At 37.8% G+C, this 27725-nt stretch overlaps 1 non-coding gene across 1 annotated transcript; it reads right to left on the reverse strand.

The window, feature by feature from the left end:
• Nucleotides 1–17272: 17272 nt before the first annotated feature.
• Nucleotides 17273–17379, reverse strand: LOC122150752. Its single transcript, XR_006163835.1, has one exon. It is a non-coding gene; the product is annotated as a U6 spliceosomal RNA (small nuclear RNA).
• Between the last annotated feature and the right edge of the window lie 10346 nt (nucleotides 17380–27725).

Here is a 27725-nt window from a genome sequence, read left to right on the forward strand (position 1 = left end):
ACTGCTACTGAAAGACTGGTCACTAGAACCCATTAGCAGCTCCATAGGAGAAATTTCTGGAAATCCATTTTCATAAAGATTGACAGCCTTGGAAACCCTAAGGGGCAGTTCTAATCTGCCACATGGGGTCCCTATGAGTTGGAGATACTCAAAGGCACCTAACAATAAGAACAAGATATAGGCAATGGGGAAGAGGCAGGTTCTGACAGGTAAAAGGCTGGTTTTGGAAAGTTTTTCAATGGAATATTTTGACTTGTTTATTACCTAGGGTCACAATTCTTAGAATTTTGAGTATTGGGAATAGCCCCCCATCTGGGCCGAGTCCAGATTCTGAGGATCCCAACCATGTAATGGAGGGCGTTTTACTCATTGTCTTGATATTTTTTGAAAAAGAATTGCAATGACACACATAATTTCCACTGCACATTAACCACCTCCTTTCCCAGAGGTATGGATGTGAGATAGAATCTCAGATTAGGTTTATTATCTAGTGTTCTTTAAAAGATAAATGGTACAAATAATTTTAAACATGTTTAAGTTTGTAGTAAACAATGAAATAGATCAACTCCCAGAGTCAGAATCTTAGTCACTTCTGTGAATTAATATTCCTTTAAGAATTTTTATTGTATAATATATAGTATAGCATAATGAAACCCTAGTGAATCTATCTTTCAACTTATCAACTGTCACTTATCAACATTGTCAGTTTTGTTTTATTGTATATTTTCACAAGCATTCAAGCACTGGATCTTTGTTACATCTAACATTAAATGTGTAGCAGAGTGCACCTGTGAAAGTGGGCCTTCTTTCCATATGCAGAATACTCTAGAGGGCTTAACTGGACTGTGCATGCTGCCTCTTAGATTAAGGCAAGATTAAAGGATTCCGTTCAAAAGAAAGAGCCTCTGACATATTGAATCATGTCCTTTTGAAATGTGTGATGCCAGGGACAGAAAAGCAAGAGGAAGCAATATACTCCTTACTAAGTATAAATTCTGTGGATTTAAAAGAATAAAATAATATGACACTTTCCTGGTTCTAAGAATTAAACCTGCTTCTGCATAGCTAAATATTGGAAAGAACCTTTCAAAATATAAATAAGTACCTTTTTTTTTTTTTGGCTGGAATAATTTACCATCTGTCTATCTATCTGTCTGTCCATCTATCTATCATTTATCACAGATCTGTATTGAGTCCTCTAGGAAGCCACTATTCCAGGGAATCATTTTCATGTCTTTAAACATCCTTTGTACTTTTCCCAATGAACAGACTGTACAAAACACGTTTTATAAGTATTAGCTGAATTGATTCAATTCAATTGATTATTGCTCTGAATTTTTTTTTCTTTTCTCATCTTATTCTTCCCATGTTTGCCAGTTCTCTTACCACTTCATTCTGTTTTGAGAGACTATTGTAACATGCAGTCACATTCTCTCCCATACCTGGCAACATAATGATGATAATGATGGTGGCTTTCCCACTGATATGATTTATAAAGAAAATACAGTCATGAAAAGTATCCATGATGCAAAGTCTTTGAAAGATTCTCTCCTACTAATACAAACACTTTGCTGTACTGTTTTGTATAACTTTACTACCTCTTAGAAGTTGAGCTGAGATCTGTCACTGTGGTACATGTTGAAACCCTGGAGGAAAGAGGGATATTTCAATAGGTTCCACTCAAAGTTCCATTTTTCTCTTGAAAGTCTTGTGATAGTGACCATGTAAAAAATAAATAAATAAATAATAATTTCCATTCTTGTTCTTTCTAATGAGGTGAAGATTGAATAACTTATAGACACTAGAACATGGAAATTAAGGTCTTGTTCCTCTCAGATCATTCTTTATTGTCAGAAAGGAGATAGATATTCAGTGAATTAGAAATAAAAGAGGTCCCATTTACAGTGGATGTGATGCAAAAACCACCAAACTAAGTTTAGTACATATATTGTATTCCCTCTTCACCCACAAGTACAAAAGCTTCCTTGTGTAAATTATGTTAAAGAGGGTCAGAAAAAAAAAAAAAAAAAATCACTCCTCGGAAGGGAGATGGGGCAATCTACTTCCATAGTGATACTGCCTTGGAAACCCCAGGAGGGATCACTATGAGTCGGGTCCGACTCGATGGCACATAACAACAACAACAACACAAGTGCTGAACCTTTAAAAATACAAGTATTCATTGATCTTCATGAAGAAAATCATTACTTTTTTTTTTGAATTATCATGACTAACTTTGCTTGGAAAATTGCTATTAAGCTAGATTTTGGGAATCACAAGTTATAAGCTTCTATAATTAGGGCCTCTGAGAGTTTTAGGGTATTTATAAAAGAATCTGGTTGGAAACATTAAACCTGTTTCTTAACGCTTGGAGCACTTATGTTGGAGTACTTAAAAAATTATATAAAAAAAGACTTTTCCTCTCAATTTTTCTTCATTTCTTCTGTAGATGTCACTGTAACATAACAAAAAGAAAGAAGTTGCCTTTTCTTTTGAAAATATGACTTCTACATGCAAATGAAAGAAAGTGGTGATTTGATTTATTATGCCAGGGTTGTCATATCAACCATAAGGTTTCCAAGCAACTAGAAGAATAAATTATTTTATGGATTTATTTGCTTAGCCTCAAACTGGACCAAATGGAAGACACTTTTTTTTTCCACCCATGATTATGTGGTAATTAAAAAAAGTAATTACACAGAAATTATGCATTAAATTCACATTACTAACAAGAGTTCAAAATGAATCATATGAATGTAATCAATGCCAAAAGACTTAATGAAGATTCGCTGCTTATAAGGAAGCATTATTGTTTTATATTTATGTATTTTCAATAATTGGTTTCCAGGGTGTGCCCCATGATTTGTGTAAAGTGGTTCCATACTCACTCTTCGAAGATGCTAACATATGCAATCCTAACTACTGTGCCCTTTGAAACAAACTATTCAAAATTACCTCCTTATAGAACTCTGGTGATTATTCTATTAGACATAGTGCCTTAGAATTCTTTATTTATGCAAATGGATTGTGTCAGTTCTTACAAAGACTTCCAGAAAGTTATTGAACATATTAGAAAATGAAGCATTGATTGTTATGCAATTGCCTTAGGGATATTAGAAACTTGTTAGACATTCATAGTCCACATTCTCAAAGCATTCTTACATAGTTTAAACATTTTCATTACTATTTTGAGGTGAGTGTCATGTCTCTACTTGGGAAAAGCCTGACCTGAATCTAGCAGAGATAGTCTTCTTCCTCTTTTTTTTTTTTTTTGTTGTTAGAAGTTTCTCAAGGTTTTTCGTTTGTTCAAATTGTTGGTGCTGTGAACAAACATACACCAAGTTTCTCACCTTAGACAGGAAGCAAAAATATGCCAAGCAGTACCAGGACTTTTTGTATTTTGTGTCTTTCTGTCACAGTCGCATTTATTGATAGGGAAAATTATTATTGTCTACAGGAAACACTCCTTTTTTCTTTGCTTTTCCCCATATGCTTTCTCCTTTCCTTTTGTATGGTTGCTTCTAAAAATATTATTTCTTTTTAGAGACTCATGGGCTACACATATCCAAAGAATCAAGAACTAAGTGTTTCTATTATAGAAACACAACCTGAAGCATTCAGCTGGATTTCCCTATTTGAAGCATTTGGTGAAAATATGACTGTAATTTCCTAGCTATGTGCAATGGAACATTTTCTAGAACCAATTCAGAAGCATCTGCTCCATTATTACCAATATCTGTTATACCTTTATAGACATTTAAGAGAATCAGCAAATGAGAAGAAAGATTTTCTCTCTTCAAATGGTATTATCCTAATATTATTATACTGGTAACACTGTTGTCAAATAGCACTGTTTCTGTACTTTAGCCCAACTAAAGACCATGAGTATTTTCTTCTTTTTTATTTTGTTATTCTAATTTTGTCATTGCTGAGAAGAAATGAAAAATTATTTTTGAGCTTCATTACATTGTTATGTATACTCAGGCATTACAATAAACTTCCTTCCCATACTGTTCTTAAGTTATGGATTGGATTGTGTTCCCCCAAAATGTGTACTATAATTCTTAACCTCTAAGCCTTTGGAAGCACTTGAAGCTCTTACTGATGAAGAGCAAAGATTATAGTCTTGTAATACAAATTGCACCTCAACATAAAACAAAAATTCTCACAACAGGACCTATAACTAGCATCACAATAAATGGAGAAAAGATTGATGTTTTCAAAGATTTCTTTCTATTCGGATCCACAATCAACACTTACGGAAGCAGCAGCCAAGAAATTAGACATTGTGTTGTACTGGGCAAATCTGCTGCAAAAGACCTCTTCAAAGTGTTGAAGATTAAAGATGTTACTTTGGGAGCTAAGGTGTACCTAACTCAAGCCATGATATTTTCAATCGCCTCATATGCATGTGAAAGCTGGACAATGAATAAAGGAGAAGAATTGATGTTTTTGAATACTGGTGTTGGTAAAGAATACTGAAAATACCATGGACTGCCAAAAGGACAAACAAATTTGTCTTGGAAGAAATGCAACCAGAATGCTACTTGGAAACAAGAATGGCCAGACTTCCTCTCATATACTTTGACCATATCAGAAGGGCCCATTCCCTGCAACTATGGGCTCACACATAGCAAGGATTGTGAGGGAGGCACATGACCAGGGAGTGTTTCCTTCTGTAGTACAGGAGGTCAATATAGGTTGGAGCCAACTCTAGGGCACCTAACAACAATAACAACATCCCTGTGGTAATAATCCCATTTGGAAAAGGGTTGATTTTGTTATGGCAATGAGATTGAATTAGTATAGAGTGTGTCTCCAGCAAATCTCTTTTAAAATGTAAAAGAGATTTGAAAAGCAAACCAGTAAGGAGAGATGGGGTAAAATAGGTGAAGACACATGGAAATGGCCAAGGAATTAGGAAGCAGAAGCTGAAGAGAAAAGGATCTTCCTCTAAATTCAGACTTCTAGTCTCCTAAACTGTGAGAGAATAAATTTCTGTTTGTTAAAGCCATCCACCTGTGGTATTTCTATTATGTTGTTGTTAAGTGCCATGGAGTCAGACCCAACTCATAGTGATACCTCCTTGGGTTTCCCAGGTGGTAACACTAAAGAAGTAGATTGGCCAACCTTCCTTCTGAGGAGTGGCTGGTGGAATTTATATTAAAGCACCACTAAATAACTAAGATAGAATTTGGTACCAGATAAGTGGGATGCTGCTGTAGGAGATATGTAATATATGGAAGTATTTTTGCAATTGGGCAATGGGTAGAGGCTGGAAGATTTTTTAAGGTATCGAATAGTAGACATGAGAACTCTGGTGGCATAGCACCTAAGGCATTTGACTGCTAACCAGAAGGCTGGTGGTTCAAATCCACCAGCCAGTCCTCAGAAGGAAGATTGAGCAATCTACTTCTGTAGAGATACTGCCTCAGAAGCCCAAGGAGGGGTCTCTATGAGTGGTATCCACTTGAAAAAAGTGAGGTTTTTATTATTATTATTATTATTATTTTAATAGTGGAAGACTAGAGGGAGCTCTGGTAGCATAGTGCCTAAGGCATTTGACTGCTACCCAGGAGGCTGGCAGTTCAAACCCACTAGCCACTCCTCAGAAGAAAAGTTGGGCAATCTTCTTCTGTAGTGATACTGCCTCAGAAAACTAAGAAGGGTTCACTATGAGTCAGATCCTAGCCCACAGCAATGAGTTTGAGAAGCCTAGAGTACCTTGAAGAAACTCTTAGTAAAATTATGGACATCAAAAGCAATTCTTGTGAGACCTCAAAAATAAGTGAGGAGAGCCATAGAGAAAGGCTTTTGTCTTCTTGTTGTTGTTGTTGTTAGGTGCCGTCTAGTTGTCTCAGACTCGTAGTGACCCTATGCGCAGCAGAACGAAACACCACTCCACCCTGTGCCAGCTACATGATTCTTGCTATACTTGGGTCCATTGCTACTGCTGCCGTGTCAATCCATCTCATTGAGGGCCTTCCCCTCTTTCATCGACCTCGACCCTCCACCTTACCAAGCATGACATCCTTCTTCAGGGAATGGTCCCTTCTGACAACATGACCAAAGTATGTAAAATGAAGTATGGCCATTCTTCCCTCCAAGGAGCATTCTGGCTGCACTTCCTCCAGGACACACTGGTTAGTTCTTTTCCTGGTACACCGTACTTTGAGTGTTCTTCACCAACATCACAGCTCAAAAGCATCAATTCTTCTTTGGTCTTCCTTATTCATTGTCCAGCTCTCACATGCATATGAGGTGATTGAAAACACCATAGTTTGTGTCAGGTGCACTTTAGTCCTAAAGGAGACATCTTTGCTCTTCAGCACTTGAAAGAGGTCCTTTACAGCCAATTTTCCCAGTGGTATATGTAGTCTGGGCAGTCAGCCTCAGGGATCCAGGTGAGGAGAGGGAACTCAGGCAGGTCCAAAGCAGCAGCGTGGGAGAGCAGGAAAGGGGATTAAAAGCCAGGAACCCAGACAGAGGAGCAGTTAGCGGCAGGGGTCCAGGTGAGGAGAGAGGACCCAGGCATGTCCAAAGCAGCAGGACGGTAGAGTAGGAGAAAGGGGATTTAAAGCCAGGAACCCAGACAGAGGAGCAGTCAGCCGGAGGGATCCAGGTGAGGAGAGAGAACCCAGGCATGCCCAAAGCAGCAGGGTGGGAGAATGTGAGAAAGGGGATTAATCAGCTTTTGAGACCTCCATTTTGCTAATGTGGCACACTCAAATTGAAGAGAAACAGCTACAGACATTTATCAATCATTGGAACATGGAATGTATGAAGTATGTCTAGGAAAATTGGAAGTTGTCAAAAATGAAATGGAATACATAAAGATTGATATCCTTGGCATTAGTCAGCTGAAATGGACTGGTTTTGGCCATTTTGAATCAGACAACCATGTGATCTACTATGCTGGGAATGACAGTTTGAAGAAGAATGGTGTGACATTCATCATCACAAAGGATGTTTCAAGACCTGTCCTAAAGAACAATGCTGTCAGTGATAGGATAATATCCATATGCCTACAAGGAAGACCTGTCAATATGACTATTATTGAAATTTATGCCCCAACCACCAAAGCCAAAGATGAGGAAATTGAAGATTTTTATCAACTTCTGCAGTCTGAAATTGACTGAACATGCTATCAGGATGTGTTAATTATCACTGGTGACTGGAATGCAAAAGCTGGAAACGAAGAATCACCAGTAGTTGGAAAATTTGTCCTTGGTGACAGAAATAATGCTGGAACTTGCATGATAGAATTTTGCAAGACCAACGACTTGTTCATTGCAAACAGCTTTTTTTTTTGCACAATGAACAAGGAAGACCGAAGAAGAGTTGATGCTTTTGAGTTGTGGTGCTGGTGAAGAATCTTGAAAGTACCATGGACTGCTAAAAGAACTAACAGATCTGTCCTGGAGGAAGTGCACCCAAAATGCTCCTTGGAAGTGAGAATGATCAGACTTCGTCTCACCTATTTTGGTCATGTTGTCACAAGGGGACTCCTGGAGAAGGATGTCATGCTTGGTAGGGTGGAGGGTCAACAAAAGAGGGGGAGGCCTTCAACGAGATGGATTGACCTGGTGACTGCGATGATGGGCTCAAGTATAGCAGGGATCATGGAGCTGGTGTGGAATCAGGCAGTGTTTCTTTCTTCTGTGCATGTGGTTGCTATGCATCGGAAATGACTAGACGGCGCCTCACAACAACAACATACATAGTCTGATGTCCTGACTGTTGCTTCTATTGGCATAGTTTGTAGAACGAAGCAATGTGAAGTATTTGACAATTTCAATGTTTTCTCCATTTATCCTGATGTTGCTATAGGTCCAGTTGTAAGGATTTTTGTTTTCCTTATATTGAGATGTAATCCATACTGCAGACTGCAGTTTTCAATCTTCATCAATAAGTGCCTCAAGTCATCCTCACTTTCAGCAAGCAAAGTTGTGTCATCAGCGTATTACAGGTTGTCAATGATTCTTCCTCTAATCCTGATGCCACATTCTTCTTCATATAGTCCAGCTTCTCGGATTTGCTCAGCATACAGATTGAATAAGTATGGTGAAAGGATAAAACCCTGACACAGTCCCTTCTTGATTTTAAACCATGTAGTGTTCCCTTTTTCTGTTCAAATGAAAGCCTCCTGGTCTATGTATGAATTCCTCATGAGTACAATCAAGATGAAGATCAAACAGTTCTTTTTGGTACAGTGACTCTCTGTATTCCTTCCATCTTCTTTTGATGCTTCCTGCATCATTCAATAATTTGCCCACAGAATCTTTCAATATTGCAACTCAAGGCTGAAATTTTTTTTCTCAGTTCTTTCAGCTTGAGAAATGCTGAGTATGTTCTTCCCTTTTGATTTTCTGTCTTTAAGTCTTTGCACTTCTAATAATTGGCTTTGTCTGTTCAAGCTGCTCTTTGAAATCTTCTGTTGAGCTCTTTATCTTGTCATTTCTTCCATTTGCTTTAGCTGCTCTTCATTCAAGGGCAGAGTGTCACTGACTTCAGAGTCTCTTTTGACATTCATTTTGGTCTTTTCTTTCTTTCTCAATTTTTTAATGACCTCTTGCTTTCTTCATGGATGATATTCTTGATGTCATCCCACAATTCTTCTGGTTTTCGGTAATTGGTGTTCAATGCAACAAATCTATTCTTTAGATGGTTTCTAAATTCAGGAGGTATATATTCAAGGTCATATTCTGGTTCTCATGGCCTTGCTTTAATGTCTTAAACTTCAAGTTGAACTTGCATATGAGAAGTTGACGGTCTGTTCCACAATCAACTCCTGGCCTGGTTTTGGCTGAAGATATAGAGCTTTTCCGTTATCTCTTGCCACAGATGTAGTCAATCTCATTCCTGTGTACTCCATCTAGTGAGGTGCATATGTATAGCCACCGTTTGTGTTATTGAAACAAAGTATTTGCAACGAATAAGTTGTTGGTCTTGCAAAATTCTATCATGTGATCTCCAATGTTTTTTCTGTCACCAAGGCCAAATTTTCCAACTACCAGTGATTCTTCATTTCCAACTTTTGCATTCGAGTCACCAGTAATAATCAACACATCCTGATTGCACGTTCAGTCAATTTCAGACTGCAAAAGTTGGTAAAAATCTTCAATTTCCTCATCTTTGGCTTTGGTGGTTGGTGCATAAATTTGAAATATAGTAGTATTAATTGGTCTTTCTTGTAGGCATATGGATATTATCCTATCACTGAGAGTATTATACTTCAGGACAGATGTTGAAACATCCTTTGTGATAATGAATGCCACACCATTACTCTTCAAATTGTCATTCTTGGCATAGTAGATCATATGGTTTTGTCTCAGATCATATGTCTTTTGTTTTAGAGAATATATATAGCACTAGTAACAGAATGTTCCTAAATATGTAGATGTTGTCAACAACTAAGAATACATACTCTGTTAAAATAAAAGCAAAGAGATTTATTGAAGATTCAAAACACTTCAAAATGGGTACACATCTGATCTCACAAAGTGAAATCAAATTCTCCAAAATGGTGGAAGTATATATATGAGGTAAAATCAAAAACTAAAGGTATAAAAATTTGATTGGAAGTTGTAAGATCAAGAAACCCAGAGGGAGGACAACATGAAGCAGTTGTTTTACAATGATTGTTTGGAAACACTAATGTGAGATATTTGGATTGATTAGTTTGGCAGGGTGATTATAAGGTAATTATCTTAAAATATTTCCTAAGAGCTGTTGAAGAAATTTCTGATAAGAGTCCTTGTGTCAAGACCCTCCCTTAATTATTTCCATATTTTCAGTTTAACAGTGGTGAAAAATATTTCCTTTGTTATGTGCTTAAGTCTATATAAGGATTTGACTGTTGCAGGAGTAATCTTTTGTTATAGATCTAAATGTGTCTAAAGGCTTGGTAGATGCAACAGAAATAAACATAACCCAAGGTAGAGTTGGGGCTAACGTCTGGGCTGATAATTCAGATACTGGTTCAGGACCTAAAATTTTAGAACTCTTATACACTCCCTCCTTTTGATCTAGGATTTAATTAACATGCTATCTAGTGCTGTCTTAAGGAGCCCTGGTAGCATACTGCCTAAGGCATTTGACTGCTAACCAGAAGGCTGACAGTTCAAACCTACCAGCCACTCCTCAGAAGGAAGGTTGGGCAATCTACTTCTGTAGTGATACTGCCTCATAAACCCAAAGAGGGGTCGCTATGAGTTGGGTCCGACTCGACGGAACATAACAACAACAACTAGTGCTGTCTTAGTTATCTACTGCTGCCATAACCAAAACTCAAAAGTTTAATATGCAGAAATTTATTCCCTCACAGTTTAGGATACTAGAAGGATGAACTCAGATTACCTACTCTGAAGGAAGGCTTTTTTCTCTGTTGTCTTTGAGAGATGATCCTAGTCTCCTTCTAACATCTGTGGGCCTAGAGTTCCTTTGAGATCTCCATGTGTCTTGGCATCAATCTTCCCTTGGGTCTAGAAGTTTCTTTGTGTAGGGACCTTGGATCCAAAGGATGTGCTCTGCCCCTAGCTCTTCTTTCTTGGTGGTAGGAGGTCCCTTCTAGTTTCTGCTGGTTTGCTTAATCTCTTTTATATCTCAAAAGAGATTGACTCAAGATACAACCTAATCCTGTTGATTGTATCCTGCTTTATTAACCTAAGTGCCTCTAATCCTGCCTCATTAATATCATAGATATCATAGAGGTTAGGATTTGCAATACATAGAATAATTACATCAGATCATAAAATGGAAGATAATTACATAAAACTAAGGATCATGGCCTAGCCAAGTTGACACAATTTTTTTCATGTAGACGTTTCCAGTATGGAGAAATTGGAGGAAAAAAAAGGGTTAATATACATCAAGCAAGTAAACAAAACAAAACAAAACAAACAAACAAACAAACAAAACACTAGAACATTTTACAGTAGCTCTCGAGGCTTGAAAAAAGTCCTCTCTTCTCTGAGAGCACCTAGGCAGTGGCCCTGCCTTCCAGATTCTGAGTGGTGGCCATGTTCCCTGGACACTGAGTAGAGGTCTTTTGATCCTGGGCTTCTGATCTGCCTTCCAGGCCCATGGGAAGGCAACTTTGCTCCCTGGGCTTTGGGCATGCCCATTCTTCTTGTTCAAGTAAGTGGCCATCCTACCCCTTCGCCTCAGCAAGCCTTTTTCTTCTGCGTTTTGGACATGGAACCTCCACCTCCTCAGATTGGGTACTGGTTTGTTCTAATGCCACCTCCCTGACACTTGTAAGTAGTAGCTCCACATTCTGTATCTGAGTTGTTAAAGATCTGACTCTCTGAACCTTAGGATACTGTAGCCCCACCCTTTGAAACCCCAAAGATCATGACCCTACCCTTTGAGATAAAGGCAGCTCTCTTTTCTGTACTCCTTGTCTTTTCATTTTCTTTCTGGTCCCTTAGCCTCTTATCTCCTTGGGTCTCTGGGCTAGCCCAGCATCTTCCCTGCTCACACAAGTGTTACAAAGCTCTGTAGCCCCACCAATAATTTCCTAGAGGTCCTTATTCTGCCAATAAGCCTGGCTCAAAGGTGCTCATCTCTCTTTCTATAGGTCAGCAAGCCTATCTCCATCAACAAGTGCATGGAGGCACCACACTCCACCAGGAAGTCTCCTCTCCTTCCTGGAGGCATTCAGCTCTCTTACTTCATAGATCAACTCTTGTACTGTCTCATGTCAGTCTCCTGGTTCTGCTGTTGCTATTTCTCTGCCACTGCTTTTTGCCATCTGCACTATTTCCAGTCTTATAGCTTTCCTCACTTCCTTCTGAGCCCTCAAAAGAATTGTCTCTGACATCATAATGGCACCAATAGTCTCTTTAAGGAAATCTAGGCTTTTACTATTAAAAAACAAAACAAACAAACAAAAAAAACTCACTGCAATCTAGTAATTTCTAACTCATAGTGACCCATATTGTGTTTCTGGGGCTGTAAATCTTTACAGAAGTAGATCACCCCATCTTCTTTCCATGGAGCAGCTGGTGGATTTGAACCACTGATCTTCCAGTTAGTAGTCAAGTATTTTCAGAGCCCCTTGCTTTTACTATGAGGCATTTTAGAAATCTTTCAGCCTCTATCCATTAGCCAATTAAAAAAAAATTTAGTCCACATTTTAGCTATCTGTCACAGCAGCACCCTACTCTTCTGATATCATATTCTGTCTTAGTTATCTAGTGTTACTATAATAGAAATACTACAAGTGATGGCTTTTTTCTTTTTTTAAATATTTTCTCACAGTTTAGAAGGCTGGAAGTCCAAATTTAGGGTGCAGCTGTAGGGGAAGGATTTTTCTCACTGTTGGCTCTGGGGAAGATCCTTGTCTCTTTTTATTATCTGTGGACCTGGTATTTCTTGGAGATCTCCACATGTCTTAGCATCAATCTTATCCTGGACTAAGAGGTTCTCAGTGCAGGGACCCTGAATCCAAATGGCATGCTCTGCTCCTGGCTTTTCTTTGTTGGTGGTAGTAGCTCCCTTCTGATTTCTGCTCACTTTTTTAATCTCTTTTATAACTCAAAACAGATTAACTCAAGATACAACCTAATTTTGTAGATTGTGTCCAGCCTCATTAACAGAACTTCCTGTAATCCTGGTTCATTAACATCATAGTGGTTAGAAATTACAGCACATAGAATAATTACATCAGATCACAACATTGAGGGTAATTTTACATAATGCTGAAAATCAGGGCTGAACCAAGTTGACACATATTTCTGGAGGACACAATTCAATCCATAAAACATTCTTTGATAAGTATTATATGAACCCTTTCTTCTACAAGGACTTGCAGTGATGACATGTGATTCCTTAAATGACTGCTTACTTAGATAAGTTTTTAAGACTCCTGAGACTACTATTTAGTGATTGCATATCATCTGGTCTCTTCACCCTGCTATGGCTTAGCGTTCTTTTTCTGTGATCTTTGATGCTATGGGTCTGTGTGATCTTAGGGTATATGTGGAGTAAGTCCACATTAGAAGAACAGCTTGACTGTTCAGAAGATTGACTCAGGGTGTGAAATTAAGATACTTTTAGAAATGGATCTCACCTATGTACATAATTATCTTCTTACACATTAAATTGCTCATTTGCATCATAACATTGGTTATATATTACATGCAACATTTGTTTATTCCAATAATTATTACCACAACAATAAATTTTATTAATACAGTTAGAAACAGAACAAATCCAGGATCCAATACCTTTAGGAAACCAGCTTAAAATATCAAACGAGGATGATTCAGATTGTGAGTTTCTATATGTAACCATGTAGCTTTTTGAGGAATTTTCTTGATATCTTGTTTAATCTTGTGGGTATTATTAAGCTAGCTGCAAACAAGAAGTGTTTGCACAAACACCTCTCTGTTGAGCTAAAAGAAAGTCTAAGCTACTCTGTTTTCGAAAACCATTTTTGTAAGGGAGTTTAAGGATTCTTGCTGGGTGGACATTCCATCAGCACTTTCATTCATGATTTTTTACATGGAGACAGACAAATTTAGGATTGCCCACTCTTATTTGGCTACTCATATAAAGAAAGGGAGCTCTGGTGGTGTAGTGCCTAAGACATTTAACTGCTAACCAGAAGGCTGGTGGTTCAAATCCACCAGCCACTCCTCAGAAGGAAGATTGGGCACTCCTCAGAAGGAAGAGAGATTGCTATGAGGTGAATCAACTCAATGGCCATATTTTTTTTTTTTTTAAATATAAAGAGAAGAATGATCTTAAATGTCTATATCCCATTCCAGGTCTAAGTTGGATGGGGTTGCAATACCCATAGCTGTAATTAGATCTATTGATTAGATCTATTGTTTTGAGTCAAGATTTTCAAACTGCTGGGCCCATGAGAACTTTCATTATAGTAGTATATTTCCATAAAGATGCCTAAATGGAAAAAAAAAGAGTGGATTGGCCTGTCATCTTCTATCCATCATTCCAAAGCATGAGCTTCATTGCCTGGGTTTGGCATATCAGTACAAGTGTATTTTCACCCTCACATAAAAGCACATACCCATAAGGAGCACAATTCATACTTTTTCTGTTGGGAGTGGATGAGGAGAGACAGATGGTTTGGTTAACCTCCTCAAACCAATTGTTTGTTAAAGAATTGTTACAAATGGGTAAGCATCTTATGTGCAGAATTAATGGATTCTGTATTAGAGTATAATTCTCTTTTTTCTTACTTATGGGATTCAGGCAAGCGAGACTATTATTTATTTATGTTAGTTTCAAGGAGACATATTTGAAATCTAGGGAACTTGAGGTATGAAGCTAAAAGTTTGTGGGGACAATTTTTAGGAGAGTTCCAGGCAGAATTAAAGCAATTCTTAGTTTTGTACCGTTGAGTCACACCTGACTCATAGTGACCCCTCCTTGGGTTTCCGAGGCAGTATCACTATGGAAGTAGATTACCCCATCTTCCTTCCGAGGAGTGGCTGGTGGGTTTGAACCGCCAGCCTTCTGGTTAGCAGTCAAGTGCCTTAGCCACTATGCTACCAGAGCTCCCAGTTTTGATAAAGGTTATATAAAAACAAGAAATTTGAGAATGAATCAGTAATTTAAGGGTGTGCCATAATCTAACACATAAAACTTGCTTAAAAGTGATGTTAAAATTAACAGTTGTGGAGAGCATAGAGCTATAATTCTACACAGAAGAAGATAGACAATCTGACTTTTCATGTACTGTTTGTGGAGAAGGATTGAATATCAAACAATTGGTTAAATCAGCAGTGCTAACTACTGATTAAGGCATTCTGTTCGAGAACACGTAAAAGCTTTGGTGCTAACCAGAAGGTTGGTGGTTCAAACCTACCAGCTGCACCAAGGGAGAAAGATGTGGTGATATGTTTCTATAAATATTTACAGACTTGAAAACCCTACATAGCAGTTCTGCTCTGCCCTATAGGATCACTATGAGTCAGAATTGACTCAATGGAAGTGGGTGGGTTTAGCTACTATTTGGACTTATCTAATGAAAACATTTTCTTTCTAAGACTTGGTGGAAACAAATGCAGTAAAAAAGGTTAACAATATGAAAAATTTATATTGATTAATCCATAAGTTAATATATCCAAGTTGGTAGAATAAGGCTATTTCAAAGGTAATAAGTAAGTATTAAACTCCAACAATTGACACTATTAAATAAAAATACTCTTATTTCTTGCATGGGAAAATAAAATGTTAAAGCAAGGAGTTATACTGCAATAATAAAAACTGATCAACAAAATGATAGAAAAAATTATAAAGCAAAGTCCAAAGATTTTAAGAATTTGCGTGAGGTCTTGTGAAAAGGTCATCTTGGGAAAAGCTGTCTACTTCTGAGGCCATCTGTTTCTGGTTATCGGTGTTTGAAGGTGAGCTGTATGTTTCCAGCAGATTCACAATTCCAGGCAGGTTCTTGGGCCTTGGTTAGGTGTGAGAGATAGACCCAAGATACTGTCTAGCACTAAGTAGAGTCTACCCAGGACATTAAAGTTCATTATGTCAAGGAGGGGAAAAAGAGGAAGAAGAAGAAGAAGAAGGAAAAGAAGGTAGAGGAGAAGAAGAAAAAGGAGGAGGAAGAGGAGGAAATGATTTCATTTACAATCATCAAACCTTTGACAGACTTAAATAAATAGCTAATCTTGTCTGCACAGAGACAGATTTGTCTAGGTCAAAAGGACTCCAACTGGGTCATCGATGTTCTAAACTGTCTGTAGTAAAGTCATGTCAGTGCTCCAAAAGCAGACTGCTACAGGGGCCAACATATTCATTTACATGAGTGGCTGGTGTGCCCAAAGATAGTTCTGCTGAGTTCTAGAACTGGCATCTGCCATTTTAGTAGATCATGTTAGAAAATTGAATGTTCACTAAAGTCAAATAGATGAGTTCAAGTTTAATGGACTGAGAATTTGATCCTCCTGAAGCCTGTGCTTATTAGACTTGGGAGTCTTGTGATAACAGCCACATCAAACTTAATTTGACAATGAACCTTCAAAAAGCTTAGAGCAAGCTAGAAATGAAAGCATAAGAAAAAGTGAAAAGTCAATCTTGAAGAACTCAACAAAATATAGTGAAGCTTTATTTGAGAGGCCTTATACCATAGGAGCTCTGGTAGCATAGAGCCTCAGGCACTTGACTGCTAACCAGAATGTTGGCTGTTCAAACTCACCAGCTACTCCTTGGTAGGAAGGTTGGGCAATCTACTTCTGTAGTGATATCAGCTTGGAAACCCAAGGAGGGGTCGCTATGAGTCAGGTCTAACTCAATGGCACATAACAACAACAACATACCATGATGCATCTATGGAGGCAGATGAGATTCAAAGGGCTTGTGCTTGGTATTGAAGCTCTGAGTCCTCAATATACCTGGGGCTCTGTGAGGAAATTCACGTTTGAACCCCCTTCTGACACCAGAAATTGTCAATGAGTAAGAACACATACTCTGTTAAAATAAAGAGATTTATCGTAAGTTCAAAACAATTCAAACTGAGGACATGTCTGATCTCACAAAGTGTTATTTCACATTCCAAAATTATGTAGTAACAGAGACATATTTTTCTTTAGGTAAAATCAAGAACTAAAGGTACACCATTCTGATTGGAAGTTGCCAAATCAGGAAAGCCAGAGATAGGACTACTCATAGTAGGGGCTTTCCAATGATTGGTTTGAAACATGAATGTTGGCTATTTGGATCGGTAAGTTTAAATACATGACTAAGGGGGATTTGATAGGCAGAGTCATGAAATAATTATCTTAAAACATTTCCTGAGGGCTGCTGAGGGAATTTCTGATAAAGGTCTTAATATAAGGCAACTTTTTTCCATATCTTTAACAATAGAGAAAAAAGATTTCATTTGTTATTTTCTTAAGTCTGTCTAAGTGTATGACAGTTGAAGGGGAAATACTTTGCTATTTATTTAAGTCTGTCTACAGTTTGATGATTACAAATGAAATAATTTCCCCTTCTTCCTGCTCCTTCTTTTTCTTCTCCTTCACCTTCTCCCTCTTTTTTTTTTTTACTTGACATAATGTACTTTAACGTCCTGGGTAGGTTTCTTTAAAAATATCTTTTCCGTGGTTTAAAATTCTTTTTAAAAGAAAATAAGGTGCTTTATTCTTTCTCTTTCTTTTGAGTAAAGAGCTTTCCCTCTGTGATGGTGTGGGAAGAGATACAGAATGAAAGGGAAAACTAGGCAAGTGGAATTCACAGAGATAATTCTGAGGTTCAAGTGAGATGCAGGGATAGGGCTCTAAACTCAGGAGAGAAAAATATGGAATGCTTCATGAATTTGCATGTCATCCTTATGGAGGAGCCATGCTAGTCTTGTCTGTATCATTCAAATTTTAGTATATGTGCTGCCAAAGCAAGCACAGCAAATTAAATAATTTCTTAATGTACTTAATTGTGTCTAAGTGTATGACAGTTGTAAGAAAAATAAGCAAAAGCTAAGAAGGAGTTGGAGCTCAGACCTGGGCCAATAATTCTGAAACCATTCAAGTGCCTTAAATTTTGGAACTTTAACACAATGTTAAATGTGCTTCTTGTGAGGGTTTAAAATAAAAAGATGAATACATGATTGGACAATGGAAGAAGAGTGATGCTTTTTTCTGCACTGGTAAAAAATTTGTCTGAGTTATGTTCAAATGTTTGGTGGATGGTAGCAGTTGGATATATATGGCTGAAGAGATTTCCAAACAAGATCATAAAGGGGCCACAAGACATCTTCTTGCTTTTTATAGTATAATGTGTGAGGAAAAAGATGGACTTAAAAATGAACTGTGTATTGTTGAGGAGGTAGATGAAATCTCATATGTGGAAATGCATATCATGGCTAATGTGGCTCAAACATCTATTCCTTAGAGCAGAAAACAAACAGCTCTATTTAAAGAACTCCCTCCTGCTTCATCCCAGAACTCCTGAATGCTGTTAGGCTTGCTATGACCAAGTCTTCATGGTAAAAGTGACATGAAATCCGGGAACCTTCATGACTCCAGACTCCAAAGATACTGGCCCAGAGTCTCACCCTCAGGAAAGACACCTTGGACTTAGCTCCCAAGGAGAGGAAAGTCAGAGCAACAGCTCCAGGAAGCAGTAGGCCCTGCTCTTAGCTCTACCTGTCCTGCCTTCATTTTTAGTTTTGTACTGGGTTTTGAAGAGCTGAGCACTATTTTTGGAAATGTTTATTGTTTTTCATCTCCTTCCTCTCACATTTCTGACCTTTCTGGAATGAATCTGAATGTGTCTCCATATGGGGGTCTTGCCAGAGCAGTTAGACACAACATGCCTGACATATCGATGCTCTGGCCAGGTAGAGCTGGGATTTGGATTTTGGGGAAATGAGCCCCGCATCCTCCCTTCCTCTCTCAGGATTCTCAGATTTGCCAGCATCAGGACTTCTCTGTGCATATTGGAAATGATGCTTCCTGATATTGAGTTTGTAAGTGTGATTTCACAAAGGATATAAGAAGGTAGAAGTTTTTGATTGCTGACAAAAGCAATTCATGGTGAGTTAAAAAGCATGAATACTTGTAAAGTGATGGTTAAATGCACATATCCTGGACCAGGGAGTCAAGATTCAAATCCAGACTCTATCCTTACTGGCCATAAGACCTTGGCCAATTACTTTACTTCTCTGTGCCTTGGTTTCCTCATCTGTAAGAGGAGAATGATGAAAATAATAGTACTTACAGGGGTAATTATGAAGATGAAATGAACACATGCCAAGAACTTAAAACAGTGTCTGGCACACAGAAAAAAAGGTCAATAAACATTAGTAACATTTCTAGGGGATGTTTTAGAAGAGTGAGCTGAGACACCAGAGCCCAGCTCTGGCCAAGTGAGCTGGGAGTGGCCAGAACATTAGATTTCATACTCACTTTGCATTTGATAGTTTGATTAGAATTGGAACCACCCATGGAAGACTGTCCATTTGTTCTTGGACTCACATTCCCTCAAACACCAGAAAATAGACTTGGTGGCCACTCTGTAGAAAGGTTGAATGTGCCATCCAGGAACAGCTTAGTCCAGACTAAGAGAAGACAGCATCCTAATCATTTTCCATTACCAAATCCTGACCTCAAATGACAAACAAACAAACAAATAAATAAATAAACTGTGAAAAATAATAGCAGAAATTAAGATGTGGGAAATTCTGTTGTACACACTAAGGACACATGTTCTAGAAAGTATACCAAATATATGGCTACATAATCTTTTGTTAAAGGGATTAAGCCTGTGACTGATGGATCTAACCAGGGCTTTGAACCAGTTCAACTGGTCCAGTCATGGCTGATGCAGTGAAATTGGAACAGACCAGCATTTGTAAAATGGAGGTGTATTGGAACAATAACTGAAATAGGAAAAATGATAGGGACCTGATGTAGAAGTCTGGATTATTGCAAGGCCTGTGGAGAGTGACACACACTCAGCACACCACAGTTCACCACCATCTTGAGCTGGTTATTGTTGTTTCCCACTCTTTAGCTGATTAAGAGATTTGATGGCTATGCAATGTGCACGCTACTCTTGTTTTCTAAGAGGGAGATTAATTTTCTATCAGGGTATTGACCTGTAATTTTTTCCAATTCCAGTTATTGTTAAAGTTCACCCACATTTTAGAAATTTGGGTCAATTCTTTGCTTCATCTGTCATGACTGAACCAGGAAGAAATCCAAGATCTAAGCAACTACCACAGCAGAAAACTCATCAGCTTATACTTGAAGGGCCAGAGAAAGAATGAAAGGAAGAATAGTCTCTGCTTCTTGGAATTCTACAGAGAAGAAAAAGGCCAAAGGAGCTACAAATTTTGTCCTTCAAGAAAAGAAAAGGATCATCCATGGAATAGCTCTCAGATCAGCAGAACCATTGGAAGGAGTCTAGGAAGCAGGCCTTCATGCTTTCAAATGCTAAGGCCATAGTCTCACGAATCTCAAAAGGTGGGGCCACAGACTCCTAGGTTTCAGAGTTGAATCTTCACTAACTCAATTCTGAAGTGTGAGGCTGCTGTTAATGCATGCCAGGGAGAATGGGGCTGTGACACAAAGCTGAGGGGGCTGGACTGAGATGCCCAAGAGGCAGAAAAATGGGGTCTGCAAGGGCTGAGAGCTAGTAGGGTTACTGCTTAGATGGACTAGGAGAACGGGGCCACCTAAAGCCAAGAGAACAGAGTTGCCATCCCAGAGGGCCTGGGAGGTGGAGCTGGAGCCCAAGGCTGAGGGACCTACACATGGCCAATACCCAGAGTCTGGAAGGCAGGGCCATTGACCAGATAGTCCCAAAGAACAAAAGCTTATATTCAAGCCTTGAGAACTAATGTAAATTCTTCTGCTGGGTTTTGAACTTTGTTGGTTCCTGTTATCCCTTCTTTCCCTCCAATTTCTCCCACTTTTAATGGAAATGCTATTTTGTGTCTGTTCCATCATTGTACTTTGGAAACAGATAACTTGTGTTCTAGATTTCACAGGTTCACAGGTGAACAGGTGAACAGGATTTTTGCCCCAGAATGGATTATGCCTAAAATAGCACCCATATTTTAGATGATCCAAAGATGAGATTTTGGACTTGGAGTTGATTTAAGATTTTTGGGATGATGTGACTTGGTGAATGCATTTTGCATGTGGCAACTACATTAATTTTGTGAGGTCAAAAGATAGGATGTTACAGATTAAAGCAGGCCCCCCCCAACACGTTTTATATGCCTGCAATTATCACCTCATTTGGGATTTCTTTGTTATGTTAATGAGACAGAATTAGTGTACAATGTGTCTTGAGTTAATCACTTTTGAGATATAAAAGAGTTTAATAAGCAAACCAGCAAGCAGAGATGGGGTGAGATTGATGCCAAGACACATGGAGATATGCAAGAAACCAAGAAGCAGCAACTGAACAGACAATGACCTTCCTCCAGAGCTTAAAGAAAAAACTTTTCCCTAGAGCTGGTCTCTGAATTCAGGCTGCTAGTCTCCTAACCTGTGAGAAGATAAATTTCTGTTTGTTAAAATCATCCACTTGTGGTATTTCTGTTATAGCAGCACTAAATAACTAAGACAACTTGTTTTCTTATTATCTTTTGCTCTACTCCATTGCTTCTGTGTCTTATTTTCAATAGTATGCTCTTAGGCAAAATTTCCCTATTATCTTTTCTGTAGAAGTCAATCCATTTTCATCTTATTCTGTCTGTCACATGAAAGAAATGGACAAATTTGCAAATAATCTTAACCTGGTCTCATTTCTTTCCCCTTTTCTTTTTAATTTTTATTGTGATTTGGGTACAATTTTACAAAGCAGATTTTTTTTATATTCAACAGTCCATATATATTTTGTTTCATGACATTGACTACAGTCCCACAATGTAACAGCTCTCCTCCTACCTCTTCTGTGGTTACCCCTTCCCTGTGTCCATCATACCTATGCTTTCTTGAATGCCTAGCTTTCTTCCTGCACAAATGCTGCCCTTCTAACCTCTCATGATTGATTGTTCCAAGGAGTGCATCTCCCTGGTTGTTCAAGTAGTAGCCAAGGGAGTGAGTCCAATTCTAAGCACAAAGGGTAACCCAGAGCCATAGCGCTAGAGGCTTCACCAGTGTCTATACAACCAGCAATCCTGGTCTTTAGGTTTTTGAATTTTGTTCCACATTTTTTCTCCCACTCTATATAGCAGGATCTCAAATTTTGATCTTTTTTCAAGTGGTTGGCATTCGTAGACACCGTCTAGTTCTTGTGGTCTCAAGGTCATGTAGGGTGAGGTTCCCATGGTCCATTGTTCCCTTGGACTAATTGATTCTGTACAACTTTGATTTTCTTTACTATTGTTTGCTTTGGATGAGGAGAGACCAACAGATGCATCTAAGACAGCTACTCACAAGCTTTTAAGAACCCAGATGGTGTTTGTGAAAGTAGGATATAGAACAATGTTTTTTGTGTTATATTTTGACAATTTAGCTTGATGTCTTCTGAAACCATGGTCCTGAGCCCAAGGCCCAGCAACTCACTCCCTCAAGGTGCTTAGCTCTGGTTAAGAAGTTATGCTAACTTTGTCCTCTGTTAGCTCTATAATCTATATGGATATTTTTATAGCACATACAAATACGTATGTGGCAATATCATCTGACAGATCTATGTATGTTCGTGGGTATATTCTCATTCATCTACCTATACTTTGCCTGTCCACTTATGTATCCACTTATAGAGTAATTTTTTTTTTATTACTGATAATGCAGTATTATATATGTAATAATGTTTACATTTGCTGTCTGTATCCTTGTGCACTTCTCTGTCTTCCTTTTCTTTAGTGATAGTATGCTGGTCACGCACCTTTGTTATATTGCCTTTCCCTTCACCCAAAGCAACACGTCTCTTAATTAGTTAGAAATTTTCTCTCCCCTCCCTTCCCTGCTAACCAACAAGAAAATTTCCTTTCCTGTATAAACCTTTCCTTAACGTTTGTAATAACAGACTCAGACAATATTTGTCCTGTGATTGACTTATTTCATTCAGCATAGTGTCCTTCAAGTTCATCCAGATTATGAGGTGATTAATGAATTCTTCATTATTCTTTAATGTTGCATAGTATTCCATTCCATGTGTATACCATAGTTTGGTTATCCATTCATCTTTTAATGGGTACTTAAGTAGTTTCCATCTCTGCTATTGTAAATAGTATTGCCATGAACATGGGTGCGTATATATCTATTTGTGTCAAGGATCTCATCTCTTTAGGATATATACTTTGTATTGGGATTGCCAGATTCAATGGTATTTCTAACTTTTAAAGGAAGTACCACACTATTTTCCACAGTGGATTTACCATTTGGACACTGTTGTTGTCTAAACAACAGTATATGAGAGTTCCAATCTCTCCATCTTTGCCAGTGTTTGTTGTTTTCTCTCTTGTTGAAATTTGCTATTATTGCTGGGGAGAGATGATATCTCATTGTTTTGATTTGCATCTCTCTAATGGCTAATGATCACAAGTCTTTCTTCATGTACTTGTTTACTGTCTGAGTGTCTTCTTTGGTGAATTGCCTATTTGTGTCCTTTGTCCATTTTTGAATTGGATTGTTTGTCTTTTTGATTTTGAGGTGTTGAAGTTTTCTATAAATTTTAGACATAAATCCTTTGTCAGATATGTTGCTGACAAATATTTTTTCCTATCTTTGAGTTCTCTTTTTACTCTTTTGGCAAAGTCTATTGATACACATAAGCATTTAATTGTTAAAAGGTCCCAGTCATGTAGTTTCTCTTTGCTGTCTGTGCATTTTGGGTTATACTTGATAGTCCATGTATGTCATAAATTAGGGCCTCTAAGTTTGCTCTGGTAGCATAGTGGCTAAGACACTTGCCTGCTAACCAGACGGCTGGCGGTTCAAACCCACCAGCCACTCCTCGGAAGGAAGGTTGGGCAATCCTACTTCCGTAGTGATACTGCCTCGGAAACCCAAGGAGGGGTCGCTATGAGTTGGGGCCGACTCGACGGCACATAACAACAACAACAACAAGTTTGCCTCCATTTTATCTTTGATGAACTTTATAGTTTTGCCTTTTACATTAAGGTCTTTGACTCATTTTGAGTTAGTTTTTGTGAATGGTGTGATACACAGATATTGTTCAATTTTTTGCAAATGGATATCCAGTTTTGCCACCACCATTTGTTGAAGAGACTATCTCTCCCCCATTTGATGGATTGTGGCTGTTCATAGGAGGATGGATCTATTTCTGGGTTTTCAATTCTGTTCCACTTGATATATGGCTATTGCTGTACCAATACTAGGCTGTTTTGACTGCTGTGACTATGTAGAAGGTTTTGAGATCAAGGACTGTGGGCCTTAGTACTTTGTTTTCTTTTTCAGTTGTGCTTTGCTTATCTGAGCTCTCTTTTCTTTGCAGAGAAAATTAATGACTGTTTTTTTTTCCCATGTTCTTAAAGAATGTTGATGGAATATGCACCAGGATCATTAGGAGTGCATTGGATATGTAGTTGCTTTGAGTAGTTATTGACATTCTCACAATATTCAATCTTTCTATCCATGAGCATAGAATATTCTTCCATTTATGTAGGTCCCTTACAGCTTCTTGTGGTAGTTTTTTGTAGTTTTCTTTCTATAGGTCTTTTCTGTCCCTGGTAACATTTATTCCTAAGTATTTCATCTTTTTGGTAGCTATCACAAATGATATTGCTTTCCTTATTTCCTTTTCTGAGATCTCTTTGTTGATGTAGAGGAATCTAGCTAATTTTCATGTGGTGATCTTCTATCCTGTCACTTTGCTGAGTCTTCCTATTACTACCTGTAGTTGCCTTGCAGAGTCTCTTGGGTTTTCTATGTCGAGGATCTGCAAATAGTGATAACTTTAATTCTTCTTTGACAAATGGATACTTTTCTTTTTCTTGCCATATTTCCCTGGCTAAGACTTCCAACATAATGCTGGATGGAAGTGGTGATGAGGGCATCCTTGTCTGGTTCTTGCTCATAAGGGGGATGTTTTTAGTATTTCTCCATTCAGAAAAAATATTGGCTGTTGGTTTTGCATATATACCATTTATTATACTGAGAAATTTCCCTTCTATTCTTTACTGAGAGTTTTATCAGGAATGTGTGTAGGATTTAATCAAATCCTTTTCTGCATCAATTGATATGATAGTATGGTTCTTTTCCTTTGTTTCATTTATGTGATGGATTACTTTGATTGTTTTTCTGATGTTGAACAATCCTTGCATAATTGTTATGAATATCACTTGGTCAATTGTGGTAGTTAAGGTTGTGTGTCGACTTGCCTGGGCCATGGTTTTGAGTGACTGGGCAGATAGATGTAGTTATTCCCCACGATGAGCTAGTGATCAACTCCGTGATGGAATCTGCTCTGAGCAGCTAAGTAGTTGCCTTTGGGGTGGGGCTGGCTTCCAGTGTATAAGGACAAGTTTGAGAAAGGTCTTTAGCTTAGCTTTTTGGCACATCTGGATCCAGCATTTGGTCAAGTCTTGGCTGCTATGCTGTCTGGAGATCTTGGGATTGTGCCATTGTAGCTTGGGTTTGTCAGCCTGAGCAGCCAGCAGCTCTGTGAGTCAGAAAATAACCTAAAGCTTCAATGGACCTGGAACCACAGAAAGAGCTGAAGCAAGGTTGAAGGGCCTTCACCCAGCTTTTAGATCAAGAACTTTGAACTCAGTCTTTTAGCCTCCTAAACCATAAGAGAATAAATTCCTGTTTTCCAAGGCCATGCATTTGTGGTATTTCTGTAATAGTACCAGTAAAGAACCAAAGCAGTCATGGTGTATTATATTTTTGATAGTGTTGGATTCTATTGGCTAGGATTTTGTTGCACCTAAAATCATGAGAGATATTGGTTTGTAGTTTTTCCTTCAGTGGTATCTTTACCAGGTTTTGACATCAGGGTTAAGCTCAACTCATAGAATGAATTTGCAAATATTCCATCCTTTTCTATGTTCTGGAATAGTTTGAGTAGGATAGGTGTCACCTCTTCTCTGAACATTTGACAGAATTCTTCTGTGAAGCCATTTAGGCCAGGACTTTTTTTTTGTATGTGGGGAATTTTTTTTTTTTTTTTTTATGACCTGCTCAATTCTTCTTTTGTTATGAGTCTGTTCAAGTTTTCTCACTCAGTCTGTGTTAGTTTAGGTAGTTCCAATGTTTCTAGATTAAATTTGTTAAATTTGTCTGTTTCTTCTAGGTTTTCAAATTTGTTGGAGTACAGTTCTTCAATGTATTCTGTTATTCTCTTTTTTATTTCAGTTGGTTCTGTTGTGATGTTGGCCTTTTCATTTATTGTTCACATCATTTTCATCTTCTCTTAGTTATATATGCAGGTGGTTTGTTGATTTCATTATTTTTTTTCAAAGAATCAGCTTCTAGTCATGTTGATTTTTCTATTGTTTTTGTTTCGTTTATTTCTGTTGTGATCTTCATTATTTCCTTTCTTTTAGAGACTGTAGGGTTTTTTTTTTTTTTTTTTTTTTTTTTTATTTTCTAATTTTTGGAGTTGCTGTGTTAAGGTGCTGATATTGGTTCTTTCTTCTTCTTCTTCTTTTTTTTTTTTTTCCTGATATATGCATTTGTCGCTATAAATCCCCCTTCTGAGTACTGCTTTTGCTGTGTCCCAAAAGTTTTGGTGTGTTGTGTTTTCATTCTCGTTTGATTCAAGGAATTTTTTAATTTCATCTTTATTTCTTCTATTACCCACTAGTTCTTGAGTAGTGTGTTATTCAGTTTCCATGTATTTAATTTTCCCCCTTGGTCTTCTTATTATTGATTTCTAATTTTATAGTGTAATGATTTGGGAAGATGCTTTGTAGTATTTCAATATTTTAATTTTATAGAGGCATGTTTTGTGAGCTAACATATGATATCTTCTGAAGAATGATCCATGTACACTGGGAAATGTGTATTTTTTTTTTTAGGAGGGGTGGAGTGTTTTGTATGTGTATGAGGTCTAGTTGTTTGATTTTGTTTTTGAGATCTTCCATATCTTTGTAGAGGTTTTTTTTTTTTTTTTTTCAATTTTTTCCTTGCTTCATCAAAAGTGTTGTGTTAAAGTCTCCTGAGCTCTGGTAGCATAGTGGCTAAAAGCACTTGACTGCTATCCAGAAGGCTGGCGGTTCAAACCCACCAGCCACTCCTCGGAAGGAAGGTTGGGTAATCCTACTTCCGTAGTGATACTGCCTTGGAAACCCAAGGAGGGGTCGCTATGAGTTGGGGCCAACTTGACGGCACATAACAACAACAACAACATTACTATTGTGTTGTTGTTGTTGTTGTTATGTGCCCTTGAGTTGAACCTGACTCATAGCAACCCTCCTTGGTTTTCCGAGGCGGTAGCACTATAGAAGTAGATTGCCCAACCTTCCTTAGAATTGTCTGTTCCTTCTTTCTGCTCAGTTGATGTTTGCTTTTTGTATTTTGGAGCTCTTTCACTTTGTGCATAGATATTTATTAAGGTTATGTCCTCCAGGTCAATTGATCATTTTATCATCATATAATGACCTAACATTTACCTTTTGATGGTTTTCATCTTAAAGTCTTCTTTATTAGAAGTTAATATTGCCATTATTGTTCTTTTTGGTTGCCATTAGCTTGAGATATACATTTTTTTTCCCATCCCTTGATTTTTAATGCATTTTTATCTTTGTGCCTAAGTTAAGTTTCTTGTAGGCTGTAGATCAATGGGTCCTCTTTTCTTATCCAAACTGTCACTCTGTTTATATTGTTTGGGGCATTTAATTCATTTACATTCAGGTTTAGTAACACTGCCTATGAATTTACTGCTGTCATTTTTTGTGTTCTGTCATTTGGTGTTGAGGGTTTCTTTGTTCCAATAGTTTTTCTGTGCTGAATTCATTTTGTTACTGAGTTTTCTTTTCTGTTTCTTCAGTGTTGTTGATTTAGTGTTTACTGTGTTTTTGTGATTTTCTCTTTTCTTATTTTGGTTAGAAGGATTATTAATTTTCTTTGTGGTTACTTTGTAGTAGATTTTTATCTCCCTAAATTTGGAATAATCTGCTTTTTATTGGTATCATTCTTTCTTCTTCTCCATTTAGAAGTTTTGTAATTATGCCATTTATTCCTTCTATTTGCTTTGTAGTTGCTGTCCTTTACAGATTAACTTCTCTGGTTCCCCATTCTCCATTTTGCAAGCTTATTTCAGTTTTGAGAATTATTTTTCTGGTTGGTTCTGGGTTGTGTTGTTATATGTCTTAAGAAGTCATG

The sequence above is a fragment of the Orycteropus afer genome, unplaced genomic scaffold, assembly GCF_000298275.1.
Source record: "Orycteropus afer afer isolate SDZICR_OR568_19922 unplaced genomic scaffold, OryAfe1.0 scaffold00220, whole genome shotgun sequence".
Taxonomy (NCBI): domain Eukaryota; kingdom Metazoa; phylum Chordata; class Mammalia; order Tubulidentata; family Orycteropodidae; genus Orycteropus; species Orycteropus afer.